General features: G+C 39.9%; 1 protein-coding gene across 16 annotated transcripts in view; it reads left to right on the top strand.

The window, feature by feature from the left end:
* Positions 1–3919: 3919 nt before the first annotated feature.
* The window catches only part of SETD5 (SET domain containing 5), an 84410-nt gene continuing 61045 nt past the window's right edge, over positions 3920–27284 (top strand). For 15 of the 16 annotated variants that reach the window (XM_041761578.1, XM_041761574.1, XM_041761573.1 and 12 more), the window contains exon 1: positions 3920–4311. The gene's annotated coding sequence lies outside the window, so the exon portion shown is untranslated. Of the gene's footprint in view, positions 4312–5090; positions 5111–27284 lie in introns of those variants that run through there. The other variant, XM_041761580.1, reaches the window with a different exon arrangement.

The following is a 27284-nucleotide window of genomic DNA, read 5'->3' on the forward strand; positions in this document are numbered from 1 at the left end:
CCTGCAAGTTTCCAAAACTATTAAATATTACCACTCTTCATCTCTCAACTTGTTTTTCTAAAGGAAAAAATAAACTTGAGGAAAAAAAAATTACGAAGTAGAAAGTGCACAAAGTACTAGAAAGAGGTTTCTCTCTGAGGTTGTAATCATTTTTGCCAGATATATAAATGTACCATAGCAGGGTGGCTGTATTTGTAGTGCGGTTCCTGGGCTCCCAACATAAGCAAGTAAGGAACATGATACAGAATTCCAGTGCTTCCCACCCCTGTTTTAAGTGGATTCAGAATCTCTGGCTGTGAGACTGGAAATCTGCATTAAATAACAAGCCAACTATCTGTGTGCACTCAGTTTTAAGACTCCTATCCTAAGGGTTCATATTCTGAGAAATTTAAAGTAAAAAACCCTGGTCTTTTAAAAACACAACTGAAATTTACAACATGCTAGATTAGCAGATAAATAAAAATATTTTGGTGTCAGGACAGGTCTATTAACTCATCAGGTTGAAACTAACTTTGTGATGGTTTCCTAACAAAATAGGACACTTAAGGCCTGGCCTCCTCTGATGAAGTTCCTCCAAAAATGAGAACTTATAGGACTGAAATTTAGAGCTGGTTTCATTAATATCAAATATGGCCCTATTCCTAACTAAATTTCTGTCACCATTACGGTTTAATGAGATCCCAATTTCCTAAAATTCATTATCCATTCTTTTTTGAAATCCAAATGAGTTAACCCTTGCTTTTTCAACATACTGTTGTCTAAGGCAAGTTTCACTTTAGTAACGGCTTGTTCAATTTAGTTTTCAGCTAAGTACAGCTTTAGTACAGATACAGGTCAAACAAGTAGGGAAAAAAATTAAATGGGCCAACTTTTGTTTTCCTACTGCTCATTATGAAGAAAAAATTATCAACGTTCATATTAAGTGTTTAGCAACCCACCAACAAAAGTTTGTGGCTATAGCTACAATGTACACAGTGGCAATTTAAATTATATCAAGTTGAAAATTCAGTTCTTTTTAGCCACAGTAGCCACATTTCCAGTGCTTAATAGTAATATATGGTTGGTGGCTACCATACAGGTTGGCAAAAATGCAGAACATTCTATTGGACAGTGCTAACCTAAATCACTAAAAAACTACCTGAGAGACCAATAACCTATCAAACCTTATAGAGACATCCACATGTCACTCATTCCATTTTACATTTCAAGGAATATACTAGGAGCTTAGTGGTACAAGACTTAACAAGAACCTGTGCCCTCAAGAAGTTCAGAATAGTTAAAATAATTTAAATGAGCAAGGACAACAACCTGAGAAATGCTGATTCGACCTGCTATCATTTCAGGAGAAAGCACTGCAAACCCTTCTTTAGGGGTGTCTGGCTTATAGGAAGATAGATCACAGAAGACAAGATCATAGGGGAGATGGTATTTGAATCTTAACCATCTTGAAGAGTAAGGAGCAGCCCGGGTGCCATTCCAGAAGGAACCAGCCTACAGAGATGGGACAATGGCACTATGATTTGGGTAAACAATTCAGTATGACTCCAGAGGTGTAAGGTTTGAAGTCGATGTAGAAAATTGTAGCAAATGAAAAAGCTGTCAAGAAATAGGAGGTTAGCTCTTTTGAGGCGCCTTGTGTATCACCTTCCCGTTGATGAATTCATCCTGTAAGTAGTAGGAGCTAATGTAAGAGGTTCCATCAGTCATTTTCAACTCTGTATGTTAGGACAGTTGTCACAGCAACACGTTAGATGGCTCAGAAGAGGATTCCAGAGGCAGAGACACCAGTGTGGAGGCTATCAGCGTTACATCAATCAAGCCCAGTTACTAACTGATGAGAACAGAAATAAAAAGATGGATTGAGAGGTATTCAAAGAAGATAAAAGGGAGATGTTACTGAACCTCATATCTAATTCTCATTAAGGCAACAGTCAAGGTCATCCGGACTCTGAAGAGAAAGGGATCAACAGGTAGAATCCTAGCTGAGGAAAAAGATCAAGTGTAAAACAAGGTAAACATTCAAGGAGGAAAAAAATGCATTACTGGGTAAGAGGCCTCACCTCAAACTGGGTAGCCTTAATTGGCAGTAGAACTGATCTGTCTGGTTTGATGACTCACCGGGCTGCCAAAAACAGGAGAGGAGAAAGCCAATGCTATCTATATCTGGGGACTGAAAGAGCAAGTAAAAGAAATGCAAAATGGATTCAAAGTAAGAGTATGAGTTGCTATGATCCCTAACCCTAGGGACGCACGGAAAGGGCCTAAAATTTTAAGATTAGTATCTAATTTAAAATGCTACACTTTGGTGGTGTAAGCAACGTTCTCAAACGACGTGAGTAAAAAACTCAGATGACCATGCCCTTAACCTCCTTTTATCCACAGGAAAAGCACTACAAAAACGATCTTAAGTAGTAATAACACGCAGCCTTGCTGCATAAAATCAGCCCGAGATGAATGCCTGGACTCCCATTTCCCTCCTCCACCCCTATTATAATTATTTTGTGACACAAACTCAAGCAGGGGGAAGAGAGAAATCTCACACCTGCTCAGTCCCCTGCAGGACAACGCCCAGACACCAGGTAAAGCCTGGGCACAGAGAGTCCCGCCCACCATCGAGAAGGAGCAACCCGACATGGAGGCGATGACGAGATCGCGGGGGAGGGAGGGATTCTTCTAGGCCCAGGGCGGTCCTTAGGAGGCAGGAGGCAGCAGAGAACTCCCATAAAGGTATTGCGGCACTCCCCTCCCCCTACCGAGAAGGGTGCGGCCTTCTCTCCGCCTCCTCCACTGCAGATCCCTCAGGATTGCAGCTCGCGCCGATTTTCGGAGACCACGCACCTCCCTCCCACAAACCAGCAGGACCGACCCCCGCTCCTCCCCCCACCCCCGCGAGTCCGCGAGCGGATCCAGCTAGTCTCGTCCTTCAGGCGGCGGACGCCCGGGGCGGAGCCGCGGTCGCCGCCACCCAGAAGCCTCGGCCCAGCAGCCCGCCTCCGCCTCCGCCTCCGCCTCCAGCGCGCGCTTCCTGCCACGTTGCGCAGGGGCGCGGGGCCAGACACTGCGGCGCTGGGCCTCGGGAAGGACCGTACCAACGACCGCCTCCTCGCCCCCCCTGCTGACCCGCTCGGTGGTTTCGCTCAATCGGGACCCGAGCCAATGGCATGGGGCCGTTCCCCGGGCTTCAGCAGCCAATCAGGTGCCGAAGCCAAACAGGCGGCGGGTAACCCTACTCCCCGCGAGGAGGGGCGGGCGGCGGGACGCCGGCTCGGGAGGCACTTTCACTGACCCCCCCGCCCCCGCGGGAGGTCGGCCGCGCCCGCTGCTCCAGCTCTCTCCCCACCCCGTCTACCTACCCATCCCACCCAGGGAGCAATGCGAGAGTCCCCAGGCGGCTGCGCACTCCCGAGGCTGTAACTGACAGGCGCTTTACTCCAACCAAAACACGCCATTTGTGTTTTCACACACGGCGGGAGGAGAAGCGGCCAATCAGTGACGAGAGGTGAGCCGGAAGCGCTCCTCCTTCTGCAGGAGCAATGGCCCCGTCCGGATTCAAGCCTTTTCCGCTCTCCTCCCTCCCCCTCCGGTTGCCGCAGGGCGGGCCACGGTCCTGCCTACTTCTGGCCAACCTCTTTCCCTTCCAGCTAACAGACGTTACACCCCCGACTTCCCGCGGGGAAAGGCGACCCGCGTCTCTCGGTCGGACCGCCTCAGCCACCCATCTCCCCGCCCGTCCACCGGACCCCCCCCTCCCACCAGAGTCCCGCTCCCCTACCTAGCCGAGGCTCTCTGAGGAGCCGGAGCCCCAGAGCACAGCCTCTTCTCTAGGAGGCCCCGGCGGCTTCCGCTGATTGGCGGCGAACTGGCCAATGGGTGAGGGGCGGTGGGCGGAGAGGCCAATGGCGCGGCGGGAGGGGGCGTGTCCCGGGTGCCCCTGGCGCCGGCGCTGGGAATCCCCGTGCGGTCAGTGGCGTTTCCGCTCGGGCAGCGGGCTGAGTGAGCTGCCGCCGCCGCCGCCGCCGCCGCCGGGGGAGGGGCGGCCGCCGCCCGCCTGCGCTGAGAGACTCACGCAGCCCCAGTCCCGCCAGTCCGCCAACACTGTAGTGCCGGCCCCCCCCTTCTTCCCTGGCCCTTCCCCCTCCCCGCCTTTGGCTCGCTCCGCCTTTCTGCCCCCCACCCCCACTTCACGGGCACGGGCCATTCCCGGCCAGGAAACGCCGTGGCGCCGCGTTGGGCCTAACTCGAGTCCTGCTGCCTCCCGGGAGTGCTGTGCGCCGCAGCCCGGCCCCAGGCCCCGGCAGCGCCTGGGACAAGGTAAGGGTCCGACAGAAAAGAGAGACCTACCCTCACGACCGGGCCCTGGGGGAGGGAGGGAAGGGTCACCTCCTCCGTCTGCCCGCGCTCGCTCTCGGGACGTGGGCCTGGGCCCTCCCCAGGCTTTTCACCGGAGGATGCTGCCCCTTCTCATCCCTCTCGCTGCCCCCCACACACACCGTTGCACCCCCTTTCCCAGGGAGAGCGGCCCCCGCCGTCATCTGGTCGACCCCACTACCCTTTTCGTGCCTTTCCTGGATCAGGACGCTTCCCCTCCCCCACGCCTCTTCACCCCTTTTCCTGGGAACTGCCTACTCCACGTTTACCTTTTACTTGAGGATAGGCCTCTCCCTGCCCTCCTCTAAAAATGCACAGGCATACTTTTCTCCTCCCTCCTCACCCCCACCCCCACCCCCACCCCGTTTCGCGCGGCCTTGTGACAACTCTGATCTCTTGAGGGGGGGGGCCTTGACCCCCCCCCCATAGTGTTCCTGGACGCCTTCCGTCTCCTTCTCCGGTCCCCATCGCAGATAGATTGCTTCTTTGCCCCACACTAAAGACGTTACCTTCGCCACCCCCACTTCACATTCTTGGGCTCTCAGTGGCGTATGCCCCAGTATCGGAGATAGCCTCATTGAATTTGTAGGGTTCGAGGTTGGAGTTGAGCCAGATTGTGTCGTTTTTCCTGCCTTGGGCGTGGAGAGCGATCATTTGAGCACGTCTTTAAAAGCAGAAAATTTTACCCTGTATGAATATCCTTTCCCTCTGCGTGGAAGCCAGGGATGTGAGGTGAATGGTGGTAAGAAAAAGCCCTGGTTTTTTTTTTTTTTTAAGTAGGTGAATCGCGTGAGAGGGAAAGTTGAACTGTCGGGAAAGCCCCTTCTATGCTAATTTATTCTATAGAGCGCCTTTGCTTGTCTCACTTTGTAGGAATAACTGGTCTTTCCCTTGGATACTGATGCTGCAGCCAGCTCTGCTGGTCTGGGTCAGGGGTGCGTGTATGACCTGCATTTTCTGCTTTCTCATGTTACTTGTGCAATGTGTTCACCAGTAACTCATTTCTTACCCAGAGCTCAGGGTTCCATTGGGCTTTGTCTGTACTTTTAGTTCATTTCTCTCAATTTTCTCCGTAGTCATAGTACTGAAAGAGTCCCCCAGGTTCTCTGCCAATTCCCTTTATAACTTGACTAAACAAGTTGCTTTTAAATGACATATTTGTGATCAAGGTCACATTTACATTTTTTTGTTGTTGTTGGGCAGATGTTGCATAGCTATACTTTTTGATTGGGAAGGATCCAGCTGAATTGAGTGTTTAGAGATTTTCAGGAGAATGTTTGTGTACCCTGTTTGGGGAAATTTCTTGATGGTTGATTTTTATGTCATTAATGTTTTTAGGTCACTCTAAGAGAGAAGTTGTAAGGGTAATTTTAGATGTGTGGAATGTGGATGTGAGCTAGGACTAAAGCAAGAATATTCACATAATCAGAGGTTTCTGGGCCTCTTGGAGGACATATGGAAAAAAAAAATTTTTTTATTGGATTTCTTCCAGTTTTCTCAGGAGGATCATTAGTTTCCTTCTATAGCCCAAAATTCTGGCCCGTTATGGGATTAGAGTCTTTAAGGGCTACTCACACTGTCATTATGTATAGAAAAATGAATAATGTTCTTTGATAAGACAAAACACAAGGCTCTGTCTCTAGCTGCAAATTTAAATTTGACTGTAAAGAGTGTGTTTGGAAAATTGGCCTTTGAAAACTTAATCTTCACTCCTAAATTGCTGGCTTAATTTAAACATGGATATTTGTGATTTAGTTGGTAAATTTTGATTTTTTTAAAAAAAGGTCTTAGTTTAAAACTAAAAGAATGACCTTAGGATTGTTTGTTTCTAAAAGCATAATTCCAGCCCTTCTGGCATGGAGCACTGGTCCAAAAAAAAAAAAAAAAAGAAAAAAGAAAAAAGTGTGTAAGGAGTGGGGGTGGGGTAAGGAGAAGGTTGTTCCTTTGGGTTGGATCACAGGGGTGAGTATACAAGGCAGCAGCAGCTGCTGGCTCTGGAGCTCTGGTTGCTACGTGAGAAGCTTGAGTAGTGCTGGCTGCTGTCTCCAGGGAAGGACAGCAGTGCAGCGTCCATTAATGCTGTTGGCTGCAGGGAGCTGCACTTAGGCAATGGCTGCTTCAGGACTAAGAAGAAACCTTGCTTTCCTGGGAATTTTGACTGCTGAGCTGGTTTGCGTTTTATTGATGGAAGATGAGAGTTAGCAATTCATAACCTACCCATTTATGGATATCAGCATCTGGAAACTGGATCATAGTTAGACTCTTCTTTCTTGTTTGGTTTTTGGTTTTGGTTTTTATCTGGGGATTTGTTCTTGGATAGGTCTGAAAGTTCCAATAGAGTTTTAATTTTTCACTCCATTTAAAACCATATTTTGTTTGTGTACCTCCTTCTCTCAAATTGCTAGGCCACATTTACCTTATTGAATAGATGTTTTGCTAAACGTATTACTACATTGGGAATTATAACTAAAAATAACTGCTCTTTTTGGAATGATTTCTAAATATAAATCTCGAAAGTATTTCCTTAATTTCTGTATTAGTATAGACTTTTCGCTAGATTAGATTATTTCTTTGGCGTTTGACTTATAAAATCAATTCATTATATATGTGTTGGATATAGTCTGCTAAGATCATAGGATGTGTGTTTGGCCATGATCCGTTTGAAATAAAGGATAGACCAGAAGGAAGATTCAGAAATCGAGTAAGTCTAGAGGACAGGATACTTGAGAAGACAGCCTCTGAGTCCCTTATGTGGTCTACCCTTCCCCCACAGCTCTTGCACATTAGGAAGATCTTTGATTAGGAAGAACAGTTTGTTGAGTGTAGAAGTACTTGAAGAAAACCACCACCCAAATATACCCACCATTTACACAGTATCTAATAGATGTCAGTGTGTTTTCTTTGCCCCCACCCCTCCAAGACTCTTGCATCGTATTTTTTTTCCCAGAATTTTGATATTTTCAGTTTCATGTAAATGTACTTAAATCCCACAATCATCTATAATGTGTAATCTGACTCTGGCATTTGTGGCAAGGAACCAAAAAGAATGGAAATGAGTTTCGTCATTCACAAATGTGGCTTGCGTTGTCTTTCAGCAATACAAACGGACTAATGAAATACAACCTTTAATGAATAATATTTTAGGTGGTTCTGTTCTTATTAGTATTAAGGGTAAAAGATGCCAAATTAATAAAAAGAGCCGGTATGGCTTCACTCATACTGGCTGTTTAACACAACTTAGATAAATGTAAATGTCCTTTAGTTTAAGTTATTACATAATGTGAAAGTTACCTTGTAAAATAATTGCTTTTTCACTTGTATTTTCTAATGTTTGGAACCCATTGTGATCTTGATGTAATTTTTTTAAAAGATCATAGAGGCCCTTTTCATAGGATTTTTTTTTATTTTTTTATTTTTTTTATTTTTTTATTTTTTTATTTATGGTAGTCACACAGAGAGAGAGAGAGAGGCAGAGACACAGGCAGAGGGAGAAGCAGGCTCCATGCACCGGGAACCCGACCTGGGATTCGATCCCAGGTCTCCAGGATCGCGCCCTGGGGGCCAAAGGCAGGCGCTAAACCGCTGCGCCACCCAGGGATCCCTTCATAGGATTTTTAAACCATGCTTGAAAATTTTTGTGTATTCTGATACTATTTTTTGTCTCTAGGAACTTACATACTTCTTTGAACTTACTCTGGCCTTTGTAGTGGAGGGTTGCCATCTCATTTTTTGCTTTTCGATGGGAAAATAACAAATTGCAAACTGGAGATGTGCAGAGAACCTTGCCTTATTCTCTTTGTGTTGAAATAACTTAATGAAACATGAGGCCAGAGTTAACAACATTCACTGGATACATCTTATTATTGAAAATTGGATTATGATCAAGAATAAAATTTTCTTCTAACTTCTGGTTCAGCTCTGGTGATTTGTCAGCTTAATCTGAAACCAAAAGGCCGAGCAGTGAATTTTATTTATAAAAAAATTGTTTCATGTATTGAAAACTAAAACTTACTGATAAGGCTATTTTCTTTAAGACAAAAGTTGCTCTGAACTCTGTAAAATATGTGAGATAATGTATATTTAGTAGTACAACTTGTAGTTATTTGTAATTTGATTAAAAACATCCTCTCAGGGCTGCCTGGGTGGCTTAGTTGGTTAAGCTTCCAATTTGATATCAGCTCAGGTCTGGATCTCAGGGTTGTGGGTTCAAGCCCCACGTTGCGCTCCACGCTGGGCATGGAACCTACTTGAAAAAAGTCCTTTTAGAGGCAGTCTTTAGAAAATAAGTGTAATGCGTCTGTGGTAGACGAGGATTGGTACCATTCTTTACTGCCCAAAATTCCAAAATATGTGATGAAATGGCACTTTAAGCCTTTCACTTGCAGCGATTGATCTCTCTTGTAAAGATTCAGAGGAATTCATGAAAGATAGAATATTTCTTTCATTTATTAATACATATTTTGTTAAATCATTTAGAGTCTTATGAAAAGTATCCTCTTGTATATTCAGTTCTAAACTGATATCCAGTAATGATGGGAGGGGGGCCTGTTAGAAAGCATTACTTTAGAAAAAGCTCTTAACACTTTATGAAGGAAACCATGAGAGATAATAAAGAAACAATGAAGCTAAATCTCAGCCTACTTTATAGGAGCCTTCACTGAACAAGGAATTTGTAATCCCATCCTGCCTCACTCAGTTTTTCCATCATATTGATTTTGTTTGCTGAATACCTCAGGGAGAGATGCAAGGGTCATATTAAGTATCTTTGATATAAAGACAGGGAAAAGGAATTTTTTGCTTATTGGAATAGTATCTTCCTACAGTTAAAACACTAAGATTATTGTCAAGTTTTGCTTTATGTATACAAGTGTTGGTTTGGTCTGACTGATTTCTGTGCTTTTCTGTCTTCTTGTAGTCTGAGAATCTTCAGAGTTTAGATTGCAAATTGAAGTGGTAAGAATCATTTCCTTAGCTATGTTCATTATGTATATTCACCCAGAGCTGGGAATACTCCTTGACCTATGTTACGAATCATAAAATAGGCAGTGGATATATGAATTTGTAAGAATTTGTTTCTCTATCTGGGGATTCAAGTTTTTGATGTGCTATCTAATGAAGGGAAAATGCCGAATTCCTTGCTGCCGTGTTTGAAAAATAGATGGAAGCATGGGAGGAGCCTGAGACTTCTGCAGCAGGATTTGGTCTGAGTAGAAAAGGAAGATTTTTGTTTCAAATTGCCAGCTGCTTATGTCAGACTGACTCCCTTATTATGCTTTTAGTTGGCCTGTCAATATGGCCAAACAGCTAGATAAGTGCGGGGCAGGACAAAGGGCTCTTTACACAGCAGGGAGGCAGTGTTGGTGGGGGAGGGGCAGGAGGTAGGAAAGGCAGGAGGAGGAGGTTCTTTTCCCTGGGAGATTATTCAGTTTGGCATACAATTAAAGAAATCATTTATAGTTCCCACTCGAGCACTGAATTTGTGCCAACTATATACTCTTAACCCCAAATTTAGTATATCCCTGAATATCGGGTAGAGACCCGCCGCTGCCTCCAAGGAAAAATAAAAAACAAGCTTTGTAGAGGTCTAAAGAAAACAAATCCCATGCCCTCCACCGTCCTAAATAACAAGTCACCTCCTGAGGAGACCAGTTCTAGAGCATCTGACAGCAGAATTCTCATTAAGAAATGGAAAAGAATATTTTATCTGTATGAAACTTATGTTTCAATATTACATATTGTCTTTAAATAGATTAGGATTAGGCCAGAATAGGTAGAATAATGTTTCATTTTGTGAAATAGTTGCATATCGTTAGCTCCAATTTTATTTCACTTTATTTTATTTAAGATTTTATATGTTTATTTTAAGTAATGTCTAACACCCAATGTGGAGCTTGAATTTACAGCTGGGAGATCAAGAGTCTCATGCTGTACCAAGCCAGCCAGGTGCCCCTCCCTGTTAGCTCCAGTTTTAGACCAATAATAGGGAGAGCACCCTCCAGCATTCATATATATGTTGGATCGCCATCAAGTAAAATGCAAACTGAAGAAAGGGTACTTATTTGTCTTATCCCTACTTCCTGGAGAACCTGATATTCACTGGATATTATTCCTGAGGCGCCCTTCTCCCTTTTTAGGTTAGGCACAACCTAGTTTGATACGTTTGTATTCAGCTTCCAGGAGAAAGTGGGGTGGTTGCAATTCAGCTTATTAGAATTAATATGAATCATGGAGTTGGAAGGGATTTGAGAGTTATCTGGCCCTTTAAGCATAATCACAATGAAATAGTTCAAAGTTTGGGTTCCTTCTGAAGTTTTCATAAAATGTTAAACCAGTGACCTGAACAGTATTCTTAGTTTTTAATTTTTTTTTAAGTAATCTCTACACTCAAGGTAGGGCTCGAACCCACAACCCTGAGATCAAAAGTACATATTCTACTGACTGAACCAGCCAGGTGCCCCTGTTTTTAGTTACTTTTAGCATGTCAAATAGTGCCAGTTCTTTAAAGAAAATATGTATAAAAGAACTGCATTCACATACAAAGTAGATACCAATTATTTGAATCTTTTTAAATCTTTATAAAGATTTTAAATCTTTAAAAAAGTTTCCTTTTTTATAAAGGAATATATGATGAGGTTCTTTTAAATGCTTAATATATTTTAAGAGAATTTAATATTTGAAAATAATTGGTTTGAGGGCACCTGAGTGGTTCAGTGGTTGAGCATCTATCTGCCTTTGGCTCACAGCGTGATCCCAGGGTCCTGGGATCCAGTCCCTCATTGGGCTTCCCGCAGGGAGCCTGCTTCTCTCTTTACCTATGTCTCTGCCTCTCTCTCTGTGTGTGTCTTTCAGGAATAGCTGAATAAAATCTTTTTTTTTTTTTTTTTTAAAAAGGAAAGAAAATAATTGGTTTGAACTCAATTTTCCAATAGTACATCTGTTACTTGCATTAGATACCACCTGTATTGCAATGTTATTAAACTAGCCTTAAAGTTTTGCGTTCTATCCAAGCTGCAGAAGATGGTAAAGGGAACTGGCATGCTGATTTTTGCTCACCGTTTTAGACCTACTGGCTATTAGCAATGAAGAGATGGTTTAACCTAATAGAATAACTGGAAAAAATGGTCTGTAATGCACATTCTAATATTAAGCAAACCTGATCAATTTTTGTGTCATTTCCCTCTGTAAAAGAAAACTATAAATGTGTTACCCATTTAACATTATATTTTTATGTGTAATGGTTTTTGCAGTAATGATATAATGTTTTGACCTGAAAAGGGAAATTTTAGTGACTAATTATGATTGCCATTAGTTAGAAGGTTTTTTGTATTTTTTTTTTTTTTTAGTGAAGAAAGCAACAATATTAACATGAAGTTTAGTGAGCTATATTTTGTATTACTGTAAAAATTTAGGATAGTCCTTTCTTCTCTTTATAATGCGCTCATATGAATTATTTCCATAGATTTGTGGGACTAAAATAGAAGCTATGTAGCTCAGCGTGCCTGGGTGGCTCAGTCGGTTAAGCATCTGTTCTGCTCAGGTCATGATCCCAGGATCCTGAGATCTAATCCTGTATGGAGCTCCCTGCTTATCAGGGAGTCTGCTTCTCCTCTCCCGCCCTGTACTCTCTCTCAAATAAATAAATAAAATCTTTTTAAAAAATAGAACATGATGCAAATTAATTTATTACAAAAAGAAAAAGAAGCAATCTAGTTCAAAATCTGGCCTCCATTCCAATTCGTTTTCTCTACGTGTATCACATTTCTAACATTAGAGTAAACATCCTTTTCACACTCAGGTGCGTGTACACACACACTCCTCTTCCCAAATACTAGAAATCTCTTCATCTTGGCTTCTTCTGCTACTATTACCTGAAACTTGCCAGAAGCCCTAAAAAGTTCTGGGAATTCGGGGGGGGGGGGGGGATTTGAACCCAGATGTTTTGATAACTGCTTTGTTTCCCCAAACAGCTAATCTGATTTTCAGTGAGACCCCACCAGCAGTAGACGAGAATGGAGGTAAAACACAGCACTGTACCTCATCTTGCCTGTGCAGCTGCTCCACCTTATTTCCTGCTATTATTATCCCATAATGCCTCTCCCCAGCAAAAAAGAAACTAGGACAAAGGGGGAAAACTGATGGGCTCATAGGATTTTTTTTGTTATGGTTAGATTGTGACTTTGTTTATATGTACTTAAGTACAAAATTGTCCTTTTCTTTCTTTCTTTCTTTCTTTCTTTCTTTCTTTCTTTCTTTTTCTTTCTTTCTTTCTTTTTCTTTCTTTCTTTCTTTCTTTCTTTCTTTCTTTCTTTCTTTCTTTCTTTCTTTCTTTCTTTTTCTTTCTTTCTTTTTCTTTCTTTCTTCTTTTTTAAGATTTTATTTCTTTGAGAGAGAGAGAGGCAGAGACACAGGCAGAGGAAGAAGCAGGTTCCATGCAGGGAGCCTGACATGGGACTTGATCCCCGGTCTCCAGGATCAGGCCCTGGGCTGAAGGCGGCGCTAAACCACTGAGCCACCAGGCTGCCCTAATTTGTCCTTTTCTTAAAGTCAGTAATGAAAGAGATTTTATAACTTCAGTTATAAAATCTTCGACTTTGTTTCTTCGACTTTGTTTCTTAATAAACCATTTCAGATTCTTTAACCTTACAGGAAAATAAAATTGTAAGTATACTTAATTTTCATTGGCTCTTACACAATCATCACCACCAGATGCCACCTCCAGTATTAACTTAAAGGGAGAAATCTCTTCTGTGGATAATATTTTCAGTTTTATTGGGAATTACTTATTTGTGTAACATAGAGCTATGACTAAAATAAGATTAAAAAGTTAAACCTTGGGGCGCCTGGGTGGCTCAGTGGTTGAGCGTCTGCCTTTGGCTCAGGGTGTGATGCCGGGTCAGGGGATCAAGTCCCATGTTGGGCTCCCTGAAAGGAACCTGCTTCTCCCTCTGCCTATGTCTCTGCCTCTCTCTGTTTTTCATGAATAAATATATGAAATCTTAAAAAAGCAAAAACAAAAACTTAAGCCTTTTTATATGTTTGTCCCTTTACCTTAGTGGAGGTGAAATTAATTGCGTACAAATTTTTCATTATTCGGTTCTTTCCTCAAGCTGCAAATTTAAGTTCTTTAAGCCTTTGTTTTCTCATATTGCCAACCAAAACAAATTTTATTTTTATCATTTTTACTGTCTTCTGATGCTGAGATTTTCTTCTCCCCATTCCTAAAATACAAAAAGTCAAATAAAACCCAAGAATCTAAATTATTTGTACCACTGAGTATAGTAAGGTATTATTTCATAACTCTCAGAAATTATGATCTGGTTAGGATGTTCTAGTATCATGTCAGCATATTTTATGTTGACCTGTTAATTTTAACATATGTCCAAATGGGTCTCATTGTTTGATATTTGCACCCATTGTTTGTCATTTTGAATGAGGTTGTTAATCGCTGTGCTCCCCACCTGCCCCCCTGGGTCTCCATGGTTTTTTATTCCTGCCCTGTTATAATCTTTAGCCTATGTTGGAAAGTTCTATTTCTTTCTGCCAACCTCCGCGCATGCCACAAAACACACAATTTATACTCTCATATCTCTGAAGGGGGATGATCTCTAGTTAATAAGCAACTGTTTGGGCATTCTCAGTATCCAAGGAAGGTTTTATTTAAGTGGAAGGACCTGTTGGCAGTTAGAGTGCCTCTGCATTTATGTTACATTTTCCTTTATTAATGTAGACTGTTGAGAGTTGACTTGTTTTATAAGAGAAACCAGAGAGAAAAGGAAGAGACACAGATATGGTTACTTAAAAAATAAATGTTTATTATGGTAACATTTGGGTTAGAATCTAAAGGGCACTTTTTTTATACTTTATTTTCTTTCTAAGACAAAAGAGTTTAACCTCCTAAAATAGAACAAAGAAAAGGAACTTCAGGGCAGTATGACTGATTGCATGGTGACTGTAGCATTAGTTTGTTGTATGAATGCATAAATTTTTATTTTCTCAATTTTTATGTTACAAATTACTGTGGCCACACAAATTAAATGTCTTTATGCCCACAGTCTGAAAAATATTAAGTGGGATGTCTTTAAAAAAAAAAAAAAAGTTTGAGGAAAATATAGAAGCAAGTCCAAATTTTTGAAGTCTCTTTTTAATTTTGTTCTTGCTAGACATATTTCGTTTTATTTATGGCAATTAGAACTTTAATGTCATAGCCTAGTAATAGAACAAAATAAGGGTAGGTTGACGTGGTATCTGCACATTTTCAGATGAGGCTAAAATTGTTCTGTATTTTTACATATTTTCATATTTAGGCTACTTTTCTTGAAAAAGTTTACCCAAAAATTTAAAACCTGTGAAGTGGCATAAAATACTTATAGGTTAAATGGGTAGTCACTTTATTGGTGGTTCATTATATAAGGAGTACTAACATCAGATATTTACTAAAAAATCCTGGGTAAAAAATGATTGTAGCCAAACTCTTTAGAACTAAACAAGTAGGTAATAATGGCAACCCAAGGCTCTTACTTTGGAGCCTCCGCTGGTTGACCTGACCTAGATATTTTTTTCCTCACTCATCCTAACTTAACTCCTATGTCACTAAGATCTGAGGCGTTACTGAGAATAAGGTATCCGTTCGTCAGTTGAGTAGTTGTCTTAGCAGGCCATGTGTGAGACCCATGTAAAATCTGTATCTTAAGAGAAGGAAGGCTCTTGAGTAAGTGTAACTTTCCCTTCATAGTTTATCATAAATAGTTGGTATGAAAAGGAATGGCTTGAAGTTTGCAGAATAAACCGAGCAACAAGAAGAGACACAGACATCCTTTCCCTTCATAGCTTATCATGAATAGTTGGTATGAAAAGGAATGGCTTGAAGTTTGCAGAATAAACCAAGCAACAAGAAGAGACACAGACATCCTACTTTATGAAGTAACTTCTCCCTCTGTGCCCCCCTCCCCCCCAGCTTAAGCTCTCTTCTCTCAAATGAATAAATAAGATCTTTTAGAAAATAAACCATTCCATTTGATTGAGAGAAGGTCTATACATTTCTCTAAGTTGATAAGTTTGAGTGTTTATAGATTATTTTCTCTTGTATATATTATATACTTGTTTTAACTATGCCACTGTGTAAAGAGTTCCTATTCTTTGAATATTGGAGGTTGCATCCCCATGGTGTCAGTTAACATATTCTATTAGATGACTTCCCCTGCCCATATTTCATGTTACTAGGTGGATTGTAAATATACTTTATAATAGTACTATGTACTTGCATTGTGAGTTACATAACATGGGGGCGCCTGGGTGGCTCAGTTAAGCATCTGACTCAGGTCATGATCTCAGGGTCCTGGGATTGAGCCTTGTGCATCCGGATCTGCACCAGGCAGGGAGTCTGCTGGAAGGATTCTTTCTCTTCCTGCTCCTGTGCACCCTCTCTCTCCTCCCCTCTCTCTCTCCCCCTCTCTCTCTCAAATGAATAAATAAATCTTTTTTTTTTTTAAAGCTACATAATTTCTACCTTTCTATGTAATGTTAAGCAGCTGTTGGTATTCATTGCCTGTATCAGCCATTCTTAAACTTTATGCTCTTAAAAAATTGAAAGCCCCAAAGAAATTCTATCACCAGATTAGAAATTAAAACAGAAACATTTTAAGTTATTTATCAACTAATTTTAAAATAATGGTAACAAATCCTGCTAACATAAATGACATTACTTTTATAAAGAATAACTATATTTCCAAAATTTTTTCTTCAAGTGGCATTGTTTAACTTTTTTAAAAAGATTTATTTATTTATTTATTTATTTATTTATTTATTCATGAGAGACACACACATAGAGAGAGACAGAGAGAGACAGAGAGAGGGGCAGAGACACAGGCAGAGGGAGAAGCAGGCTCCACGCAGGGAGCCCGATGTGGGACTTGATCCCAGGACTCCAGGATCACACCCTGGACCAAAGGGCAGGCGCCAAACTGCTGAGCCACTCAGGGATCCCTTGTTTTACATTTTTGCAAATATCTTCAGTATCTGACTTAATAGAAGACAGCTGCTTTCTCACAGCTGCTTCTGCATTTAATTTCTTGTGATAAGTTGATTTGGTTGAAGACTGAAGAAACTCTGTCCTCACATCGATATGTAGTTGAAAAGAGAAAGACTTCACATCCCCCCTGAAAGAATCTTAGGAACTTCATCAGTTATCAAACCACACGTTGAGAACCATGGGCCTACACTCATTATTTCCTTTATGGCTGCAAAGTGGTAATATTTTATCACTACCTTATTTATTTTTTGTAGTGTTCCCTCTCATATATTTGGTTATCCTGGGGTACATTTTGAATGCAAAAAAAGGCAAGATCAGTATTTGTTTTATCCCCCTTACCAGTTTTCAGAATAAGGGGTTGGTAACCTAGCAGCCTTCCTAGGTGATCAGTGAAGTGCTATTATTGTGTACTTATGGTTTGCAATATGTTTGATATGTTTCAGACCCTTGTAGTTACTGTTTTTGACGTTCAATTTGTACAATTTGGCTGTTGTCTTCTGAGCCCTTTTACTCATTCCCAATTGTTTCCTGGCTTATTTTTTTGATTGGTTCCTTGCTTTCTAGTATGACAAGGTGTTCTAGGATCATTTTGACATTTCCTGCCCCAAACCTGGAATTACTCATTTCTGCACACACACTGGTTTCTTTTAGTAGGAAATGGTACCTAGAGACCACAGTGTGGGTGGTAGGAGTTCATTGCTCTTGGGTTGGTCCTGGTTTCTAGACCTTTTAGATAGACAGGACTAAAAATACTTTTTTCTACTTTTGTTTCTTTGAAAAAATATTAGTTGTTGGTATTTGACAACTTTTATTTGGAATTGAATACTACATAATTTTTTACATTAATCCTTTCCCTCATTCCCCAAATCCTAGTTTCCACTAACATCAGTGCCATTACTCTTTGCTTTGTCCTACATTGTACACACAACAGTTTTAGAATGCTGGAACAATACGATCACTGGAAAGTGAGTTTATTTATTTATACCATTAGGATATATCCCTCTAAGGATATACTGTCAAGTTAAAATGTTTTAAAGTCACTTGGAATAATTCTTTTCTATATGGCTGTGCTACCAACTTGATACACAGTGAGATTAATTTGTTTCAACTCAATCTCAGATTTTTCAGGGATTACTTTTTGTTTTAAAATTATATAAAGTAGCATTACTAAGTGAAATGTACAAATCTTCATGTAGTCAGGGAAATCTAGTTTATTGTATTTTTTTACCTAATCTCTTCCTGTCCCTATATGTAAGATTTGACAGATTCATCATGAATATTTAAAGTAGTTTTGTCATAGTATTTCTATAACACAAAAATCATTTAGGTTAATTTATGAAAACTATCTGCTTATAGATTTTTCTAAAATAATAATTATTTTTAGTCCATGGAAGAGGATCATGGACTTTTCTATTCTTCTAGGAACCACAATTTCTTGTTATGATATATATAATTCAAGACAAGAAACTTCCTTTCTCTCATAAAAATAATCTCTTAAAATACTAGATCATTTTCCATTTGTCTCTGATGATTTCAAGTACTTAAACCTGACTACCACTTGGGACACTGCTGCTACTTGTAGTAGAAAGCTCACCAATTAACATTCCTTGAATGGTTTACTTAGACCTGAAAATAGACACTCTCTTAGAAAGGATGTCATCTACTTTTTAACATTGTCATTTAAAATTCAAATTACTTGATTTTATAAGTCTTAAATATTAAATCTTTAAAAATCTTAAATTGTTGAATGTGAAATCTGTTTTATCCTTTTGAACTATAATACCTAAAAGAAGTAACATTATCATATTTCAGCAATATGTGTCACATTATACTTATAGATTAAAAAATATTAAATCAGGATATGTCAAATGGTGAAGCAATAGTTACTTAAAATGAAGACTAAGGTTCAGATTCTAGTTTGCTGTTTTCCTGCTTTTAGCCTTCCCCAAGATTTTTGGTTAGTTTGGCTGAATAGGAGTAGTACGTTACTCATAAAGTTGTGGGCATGTCATGAGCTACTGCATGTAAAGTGATGGAAGAAACTGTGGTTTGTATAAAATAAGTATCCAGTAAATGTTAGCTTTTATTTTGGTAGTTGTTATTGTTATGAATATTTGATCGATTCTGTAAACTTTATCTTCACTTTGGGATAAGTAGTGTTTTCATGCTATAAATAGAGCACTTGATTTTCATGATTCCATTGGTTATATTGAAAAGAATCAACTGTTTAACAAAGGAATAATTGGTGTGCAGCTGAAATTTGTTTGAGACTTCTGACTTTAGAAATGTACTTGTATTTAGAACATATATGTATCTGTAACATAAATATCACATTAAGAAGTATATATTAGGGGATCCCTGAATGGCTCAGCGGTTTGGTGCCTGCCTTCGGCCCAGGGCATGATCCTGGAGTCCCGGGATCAAGTCCTACATCAGGCTTCCTGCATGGACCCTGCTGCTTCTCCTGCCTGTGTCTCTGCCTCTCTCTCTCTCTGTGTCTATCATAAATAAATAAATAAAGTTAAAAAAAAAAGAGGTATATAATAGAGAAAGGTGCTTTATTTTTTTATTTTTTGATTAAAGATTTTATTTATTTGACAGCACAAGCAGGGGGAACAGCAGGCAGAGAGAAGCAGGCTCCCTACAGAGCAGGGAGCCTGATGACGGGCTCGCTCCATCCCAGGACCCTGGGATCGTGACCTGAGCCGAAAGCATATACTTAACCCACTGAGTCCCCCAACCCTCTGAGCCCTCCCCCCAAAGGGAGCTTTAAAGAAAGAAAAGCTTCTTTTCAGGATCCAAGGTTCTTTTCGGACGTTAGTAGAAATTGTTTTATTCGAAGTGGCTTTAGTGACACATGCTGATCAGAGTTAAAGGAAATTTTTACCTTTAGGATTTCAAGATACATTTATCTTTGCAGATAAAGCTGTGTACCACCAGATTGCTCATAAATTCTAGTGTTGAACATTGTGTGTGTGTGTATTTTAATCTTTATTGAGATGTAATTGACAAAAATGTATACAACATGATTTAATAAACATTGTGAAAGAATTCCAACACTTGAGTTAATTAACACATTCAACCCTCATATATGTACCTCCCTCTTTTTGGGAGGTGGTGAGAAACCTTAAGTTCTGAACTTTTAGCAAATTTCAACTCTGCAATATATAGTATTACTCTCTATAGTCACCATGTTATATATACATTAGATCCTCAGACCTTATTCATCTTTATAACTGGAAGTTTGTACCCTTTTACCAATCTCTCCCCATTTCTCCTACACCCCAGCCCCTGACACCCACCATTCTACTCTGATTCAGTGAGTTCAGTTTTGTTTTGTTTTGTTCTTAACAATTCCACATGTAAGTGATGCTATGCAGTATTTTTCTCTCTCTGTCGGGCTTATTTCAGGTAGCATAATGTTCTCCAGACTTATTCATGTCATCACAAGTGAAAGGATTTCCTTTTTTAAATGGCTGAATAGTATTCCACTGTAGGTAAATAGATAAGTATCATATATTTAAATTCATTCATCCTTTGACAGACCCTTAGGTTGTTACCATACCTTGGCTGTTGTGAATAGTGCTCCTGCGAACATGGAGTATAGGTATCTCTCCAAGATAGTGATCTTGTTTCCTTTGGCTATATTCCCAGAAGTGGGATTGCTGGATCATATGGTAGTTCTATTTTTAATTTCTTGAGGAACCTGCATACTGTTTCCCATAATGACTCTACTAGTTTACATTCCCACCAACAATATACAAGGGTTCCTTTATCTTACATCCTCACTAGCTTCTGATATCTCCTGTTATTTGTTGATAGCCATCCTAACAGGTATGAGTGTTAACTCATCATGGTTTTGGTTTGCATTTCCTTGCTGATAAGTGATGTTGAGCACCTTTTTCAAGAACCTTTTGGCCATTTTTATGTCTTATTTGGGAAAATGTCTATTCAGGTCCTTTGCCCATTAGTTAATTTGTTTTTTGTGCTATTGAGTTTGTAAGAGTTTTGGCGGGGGTGGGGGGTGGGGGAGGAGTTGGGTGAATTTCGTATATATTTTTATCAACTGCTTATTGGATATGTGGTTTCCAAATATTTTCTCCCATTCCATAAGTTGCTTTCTCATTTTGTTGATGGTTTCTTTTGCTGTACAGAAGCTTTTAGTTTGCTGTAATCCAACCTGTTTATTTTTTATTTAGTTGGCTTTATTTTCGGTGTCAAATCCCAAAATCATTGACAAGATCAATGACAGGGACCCTGCACTCTGTTTTCTTCCAGGAGTTATACAGTTTTAGGTCTTAAATCAAGTCTAATCCATTTTGAGTTGATTTCTGCATATGGTAAAGGATAGGGGTCTAGTTTCATTCTTTGGCATATGGATTTTCAGTTTTCCCAGAGCCATTTATTGAAGAAACTGTCCTTTCCCCATTGTATATTCTTGGTGCCTTTGTTGAAAATTAATTGATAGTGTATATATGGATTTATTTCTGGGCTCTCTTTTCTGTTACATTGATCTATGTGTCTGCTTTTATGCCAGGGTCATACTTTTTAAGATAACTACAGCTTTGTGATATAGTTTGAAGTCCAGAATTATGCTGCCTCCAGCTTTGTTGTTCTTTTTCAAGACTATTTTTTGACTACTCAGCGTCTTTTGTGGTTCCATAGAAGGAATATCAGAATTTTTTTTTTCTATTTCTGTGAAAATGCCTTGGAATTTCCTTTATTTTATTTTATTTTATTTTATTTTTTATTTTTTATTTTTTTTTTTTTTGCCTTGGAATTTTCAAAGGTATTTCATTGACTCTATAGGTCACTTTGGATAGTATGGACATTTAAAAAGTATTAATTCTTCCAATCCATGAACATGACTATCTTTCGATTCATTTCTGTCTTCATTTCCTTTCATCAGTGTTTTATAGTTTTCATTATGCAGATCTTTTACTTCCGTGGTTAAATTTATTGCTAAATACTTTATTTTTAATGCTATTGTAATTAAAATTGTTTTTTAATTCCTTTTTTTCCTTTTAATATTTTATTTATTTATTCATGAGAGACAGAGAGAGAGGCAGAGACGTAGGCAGAGGGAGAAGCAGGCTCCATGCAGAAAGCCTGATGTGGGACTCGATCCCGGCTCTCCGGGATCATGCCTTGAGCCAAAGGCAGGCACTCAACCGCTGAGCCACCCAGGCATCCCATCTGATTTCTCTTTCCCGTAGTTTGTTGTTAGTGTATAGAACAACTGGTTTGTTGTTGTTGTTGTTGTTGTTGTTGTTTTGTTTTTGTAAAGATTTCATTTATTCATTAGACACACAGAGGCAGAGACACAGGCAGAGGGAAGAAATAGGTTCCCTGCAGGGAGCCCGACACAGGACTCGATCCTGGATCCCAGGATTACGACCTGAAATGAAGGGCAGCACCCAACCGCTGAGCCATCCAGGCATCCCTACAACTGATGCTTATATTGATTTTGTATCTTGCAGCTTTACTTCAATTTTTCATTAACAACTTTTTGGTGGAACCTTAGGGTATTCTATGATAGGATTCCATGTCATCTGCAAACAGTTTTACTTTTCTGATTTGGATGGTTTTTTTTTTCCTTTCCTTCCCCTTCCCCTTCCCCTTCCCCTTCCCCTTTTCTTTCTTTTCTTTTCTTTTCTTTTCTTTTCTTTTCTTTTCTTTTCTTTTCTTTTCTTTTCTTTTCTTTTCTTTTCTTTCATTTTTGTCTAGTTGCTCTGGTTAGGACCTCCCAGTGCTATTTTGAATAAAAGTGACAAGAGTGGGCATCTTTGTCTTGTTCCTTAAAGTAAAAGCTTTCAGGTTGTTAGCTGCAGGTTTATCCTGTATTGCCTTCATTATGTTGAAGTACATTTTATCTGTACCTAATTTGTTGAGAGCTCTTTTTATCATGAAAAGATATTAAGTTTTGTCAAGTTTGTCTATAGAAATGATCATGTTATTTTTATTCTTCACTTCATGATGTGCTGTATCACATTTATTGATTTGGGTAGTTGAACCATCCTTGTATCTCAGAAATAAATCTTAGTTATAGTATATCCTTTTAATGTACTCCTGAATTCAGTTTGTGAATATTTTGTTAAGGGTTTTTGCATGTGTGTTCATTAGGAGTATCGGCTTGTGGTATTCTTGCCTAGCTTTGGTATCAAAGAATTTGTAGCCTTGCAAAATGAGTTTGAAAATGTTCCTTTCTCAGGGTGCCTGAGTGGCTCAGTGGGTTAAGTGTCTGCCTTCGGCTCAGGTCATGATCAGTGTCCTGGGGTTGATCACCATGTCACTGCGTTGGGCTCCCTGCTCAGCGCAGAGTCTGCTTCTTCCTCTGCCCCTGCCCCCACTTGTGTTTGTTTCTCTCTCCCTCCCTCCCCCCTCTCTCCTTCCCTCCCCAAAATAAATAAATAGAATCTTTTTTTAAGTGTTCCTTTCTCGTAAATTTTTTGAAAGTTGCTTTAGATTAGAGTGATTGAGGAGTGCCAAAATGAATTCAGATTGGCTGACAATATTTTATGATACAGGAATGGGAATTCTAGGAAAGGGCAAAATGGTGGGCTAAAGTTATTTTCTTCTTTCCCCTTAAAACAGGAACGAACGAAAATGCACACATTTTCTTTTTTAAAAGACTGTCTTTCAAAGATACATGCTAAAATATAGATGAAATGTTAAATTGCTGGTGTTGGCTTTAGAATGGAGGAGAGGTAATAGATGAAACAAGATTAGAGTTGGTAATTATTGAAACAATGATGAATAAATGATACTACTCATAAAACTTTACGTTTATATATGTTTGACATTTTTCACAATAAAATCTTTCTAAGTTTAAAATAAAAGTATCTATAGACTTGGGGGTTGTGGGTCTTGATAAGGCTGACTTAGTAAACACACTCAGATGTTTCATCTCTCCCCAGTAGTATTACTAGCCCTCTGAGCCCAGTTCCTCTTGTGACTATCACATGATATTTCCAGACAACAGCAAAACAGAATAGCTACAGAGATATATAATGAGTTTGTACTTAAAGGAAATAATAATAATGAAGTCTGTGGATTTTGGAAATCATTCCCGTCCAGAAGATCGAGGAAACAGTTGGGTCAATTAACAGTATATTCAGTATACTAATAGATTTCATTTTATGAGATGGTTGAATTTCTGAAAAGATATCTTGTGTATATTAGGTTAATGTTAAACATTTTCTCGGGGCACTTGGGTGGCTCAGTTGGTTAAGCATCCAACTCTTGATCTCATCTTGGTTCTCAAGAACCTGACCCTGAGAAGTCAGGGTCATGAGTTCAAGCCCTGGGTTGGGCTTCATGCTGGGCATGGAGCTTACAAAACTGATGGGATGTTTTGATGAACGTGCAGTTTACTCAGTGACTATTAGTGGACTTTGTAAATTACTAATGAGACTCAAACTGTGGGTTCCTCTTCACCACTTTGTACTATTGCCTAGGAAGCCACAAAATGGCTCCTGTTTACTTCTTTAATTGTGTAACTCTACATACCAAAAGTGGGTACCTACAGTATGCCAGGTATCTTGCTAGGTTCTCTTATGAATGCTATCTTACTTAATTCTCAAAGTAGTGCAATGGAGTTGTTTACAAATGACCAAAGTCAATCAGTGATCACGCAATTAATAACAGAGTGAGTCAAGTCCTCATGATTCCAGGATCTTTTCATTATACTATTTTACCTAACTTACTTAAGGAGCCTTCTATCTCCACCAGCATAATCTGCCCATTCTTTTAAACTTTAGGTATTGCTACTTTTCTGCAGTTTTGACCTTTCTTTCTTTAGGATCCTCCGCCAGAGTTGGGTGGTTGGGTTTTAATTGGGCACTATCCTTTATGACAGTAAGTGTAAATTTTGGCTTCCTTGATATTAAAAAAAAGTCAATAGGCCTCTTTCAGTCATCCATACCTTGCCATTCAGTCGGTTATAGGCTTTCTTTATCAAACAGGCTGCAGTTCTGGAAAGAGGAGAGAGCAGCAGAGGCCTATGACTCCCTAGAATTTTACCTCAAGTTTTGTCTGTTTTTCTAAGGAAAAAGTTCATAGTCTTTTTTTTTTTTTTTTTTTTTTATGATAGTCACAGAGAGAGAGAGAGAGAGAGGCAGAGACACAGGCAGAGGGAGAAGCAGGCTCCATGCACCGGGAGCCCGATGTGGGATTCGATCCCGGGTCTCCAGGATCGCGCCCTGGGCCAAAGGCAGGCGCCAAACCGCTGCGCCACCCAGGGATCCCGGAAAAAGTTCATAGTCTTAATCAGATTTTCACAGAAATCAGTGATCTCTCTTCAAAAGAGAAAATCAAGAATTACAGATTCCTAAGAGAGAAAGATAAGATACTTAATTTGTTCTACAGCCTCAAATGGTTGCCCTCTCTTTGATCTACTTGGCCAAACAGCAAACCACCACAAAGCCCACCTGTGAATGTGCTTGTTTTCTTACAAAGAAATAATCTGTAAATTCATAATTTTGCTACTAGAGATTGAAACCTACTTAGTTTTACTTGTATCAACGTGACATTCCTGAATACTCAGTGTACCAATTATTGGTAAACTCAACTTTTTAAAAAGAAATCAATAGAAGGCGTTAATAGCAGGTCTAGAAGTTACAAGACTTCTAAAACTTTTTTGCCAGGGTACCTGGGTGGCTCAGTCGGTTAAGTGTCTGCCTTGGGCTCAAGTCCTGGGTCCTGGGATGGAGCCCTGCATCGGGCTCCCTGCTCAGCAAGGAGTCTGCTTCTCCTCCATCTGTTGCACCCCCTGCTTGTATGCACGCACTCTCTCTTTCTTTCTGTCAAATAAATAAAATCTTTAAAAAATAAAAACTTTATTGCCTTATGAATTAGTGTTCTTTTATTAAAATAAGCTGATAGCCAAATAAACATTCATTATAGGTCCCTTCAAAGAAGACATTGGACAGCTACTGTCTCCTTTGAATAGTTCACCAAAGCAGGATTTGTAAGAATTCATATTGTTGCTCAAATAATAGCTAAGAAGTATTAAGTTTGAAATCAGGCAGAAAAACAGTAACAAGCTAGTTTATACCAGGAATTTTATTTATTATTTTTTTTAAAGATTTTATTTATTCATGAGAGACACAGAGACAGAGGCAGAGAGTGAAGCAGGCTCCATACAGGAGCCTGATGCGGGACTTGATCCTAGGACTCTAGGATCACGCCCTGGGCAGAAGGCAGCGCTAAACCGCTGAGCCACCAGGCTGCCCATATGTTATTTTATTTTTTTTATGAGAGAGAGAGAGAGAGAGAGAAGGGGCAGAGGGAAAGGGAGATCTGAGAGAATCCCAAGCGGTCTCCAAGCCCAGCAACAGAGCCAGACTCGAGGCTGGATCTCACAACCCTGAGATCATGACATAAGCTACAGTCAGCTCTGGACACTCATCCAGCTGAGCCACCCAGGCATCCCACAGGGGTCAATTTTTGCATATTGATACTAGACCCAACTAGATTTCCTTCCTGCTTTCATAGACAGATTGGGGAAGATTTAAAACACAGTCTTGAATCTTAGTGGATACTTAAGTCCTAAATTTGTTGAAGAGCTGATTCGTTTGTTTTTTGTTGTTTGGTTGGTTGATTGGTGTTTGTTTTAGAATTTAGAGATCAGTGTGAAGACATCATTGAGTTAATGAGGGTTGGGGGTTCACGGTAGTTTAGCCCAATAGGTCAAAGTGGGGGCATCTTCTAAGGCAGGGATTCTTGTTTCCCCTTTTTTGGTCACACTTAGTAACGAACATCTAATACATTTACAAGGATATTTGTTTAGTACTGTCATAGCAAAATAGACAGTGATCTTTAAGTACATAAAATGAGGGGGATCCCTAGGTGGCTCAGTGGTTTAGCGCCTGCCTTCCGCCCAGGGCCTGATCCTGGGGTCCTGGGGTTGAGTCCCACGTCGGGTTCCCTGCATGGAGCCTGCTTCTCCCTCTGCCTGTGTCTCTGTCTCTCTCTGTGTGTCTCTCATGAATAAATAAAATCTTTTTTTTTTAAAAAAAGTACATAAAATGAAAAGGTACTATGCGGAAGTATTGTCAGTTCTCTGTGATTATTGTTATTGACACTAGTACTTTTGGGGGGAAACCCCCAATTCCAAAGGGTCTAATGCATTACCAAATTCATAACCTTTTTTTCCCCCCCTGTATTTTGGTAGTCTATAGATAAAAGCTTCTGCACTAGAAATCCAGGATCAAGCTGTTTGGCAGCATTGGTTTCTTCTGAGCTTTCTCTCCAGAGCTTGCAGATGGCTACCTCCTACTACTGCCTTTTCCCAGGGTCATCCTTCTATGCACCCACCTCCCTGGTGACTTTGTTTTCTTCTTACAAGCTTCAGTCATATTGACTCAGGGCCCACCCTAATGGCCTCATTTTAAAAAGAAATTTTTTAAATTGAGATATGTTTGACGTATGACATATTAGTTTCAGGTATATAATATAATGATATTTGCATACATTGCAAAATGATCACAGTAAATCTAGTTAACATCTGTCTCCTTACATAGTTACCCAAAAAAGTATTTTCTTGTACTGAGAACTTTTAAGATCTACCCTCCTAGCAATTTTCAAATATTACCTGTATAAAATAAAATTCAGTTTTCAAATGTTACCTGTAATCACCATGCTGTACATTACACCCCTGTGATCTACTTTGTAGCCAGAAATTTCTAACTTCTAAACCCCTTTTAACTATTCTCCCATCCTTCCCCCCCAAATCTTAACATTTTAAAAAAGCTATCCTTTTTTCCCAAAAAGATTTAGAACCACTAAAGTTACCAGTGGTGGTCTACAAGAAATTTGTCAAAATCTGGGGATTAGGATTTTAAAAAAAAGTCTTAGTTTGTATATTGGTTACCAAGTACTGGAAAAG

The sequence above is a fragment of the Vulpes lagopus genome, chromosome 7 (assembly GCF_018345385.1).
Source record: "Vulpes lagopus strain Blue_001 chromosome 7, ASM1834538v1, whole genome shotgun sequence".
Taxonomy (NCBI): domain Eukaryota; kingdom Metazoa; phylum Chordata; class Mammalia; order Carnivora; family Canidae; genus Vulpes; species Vulpes lagopus.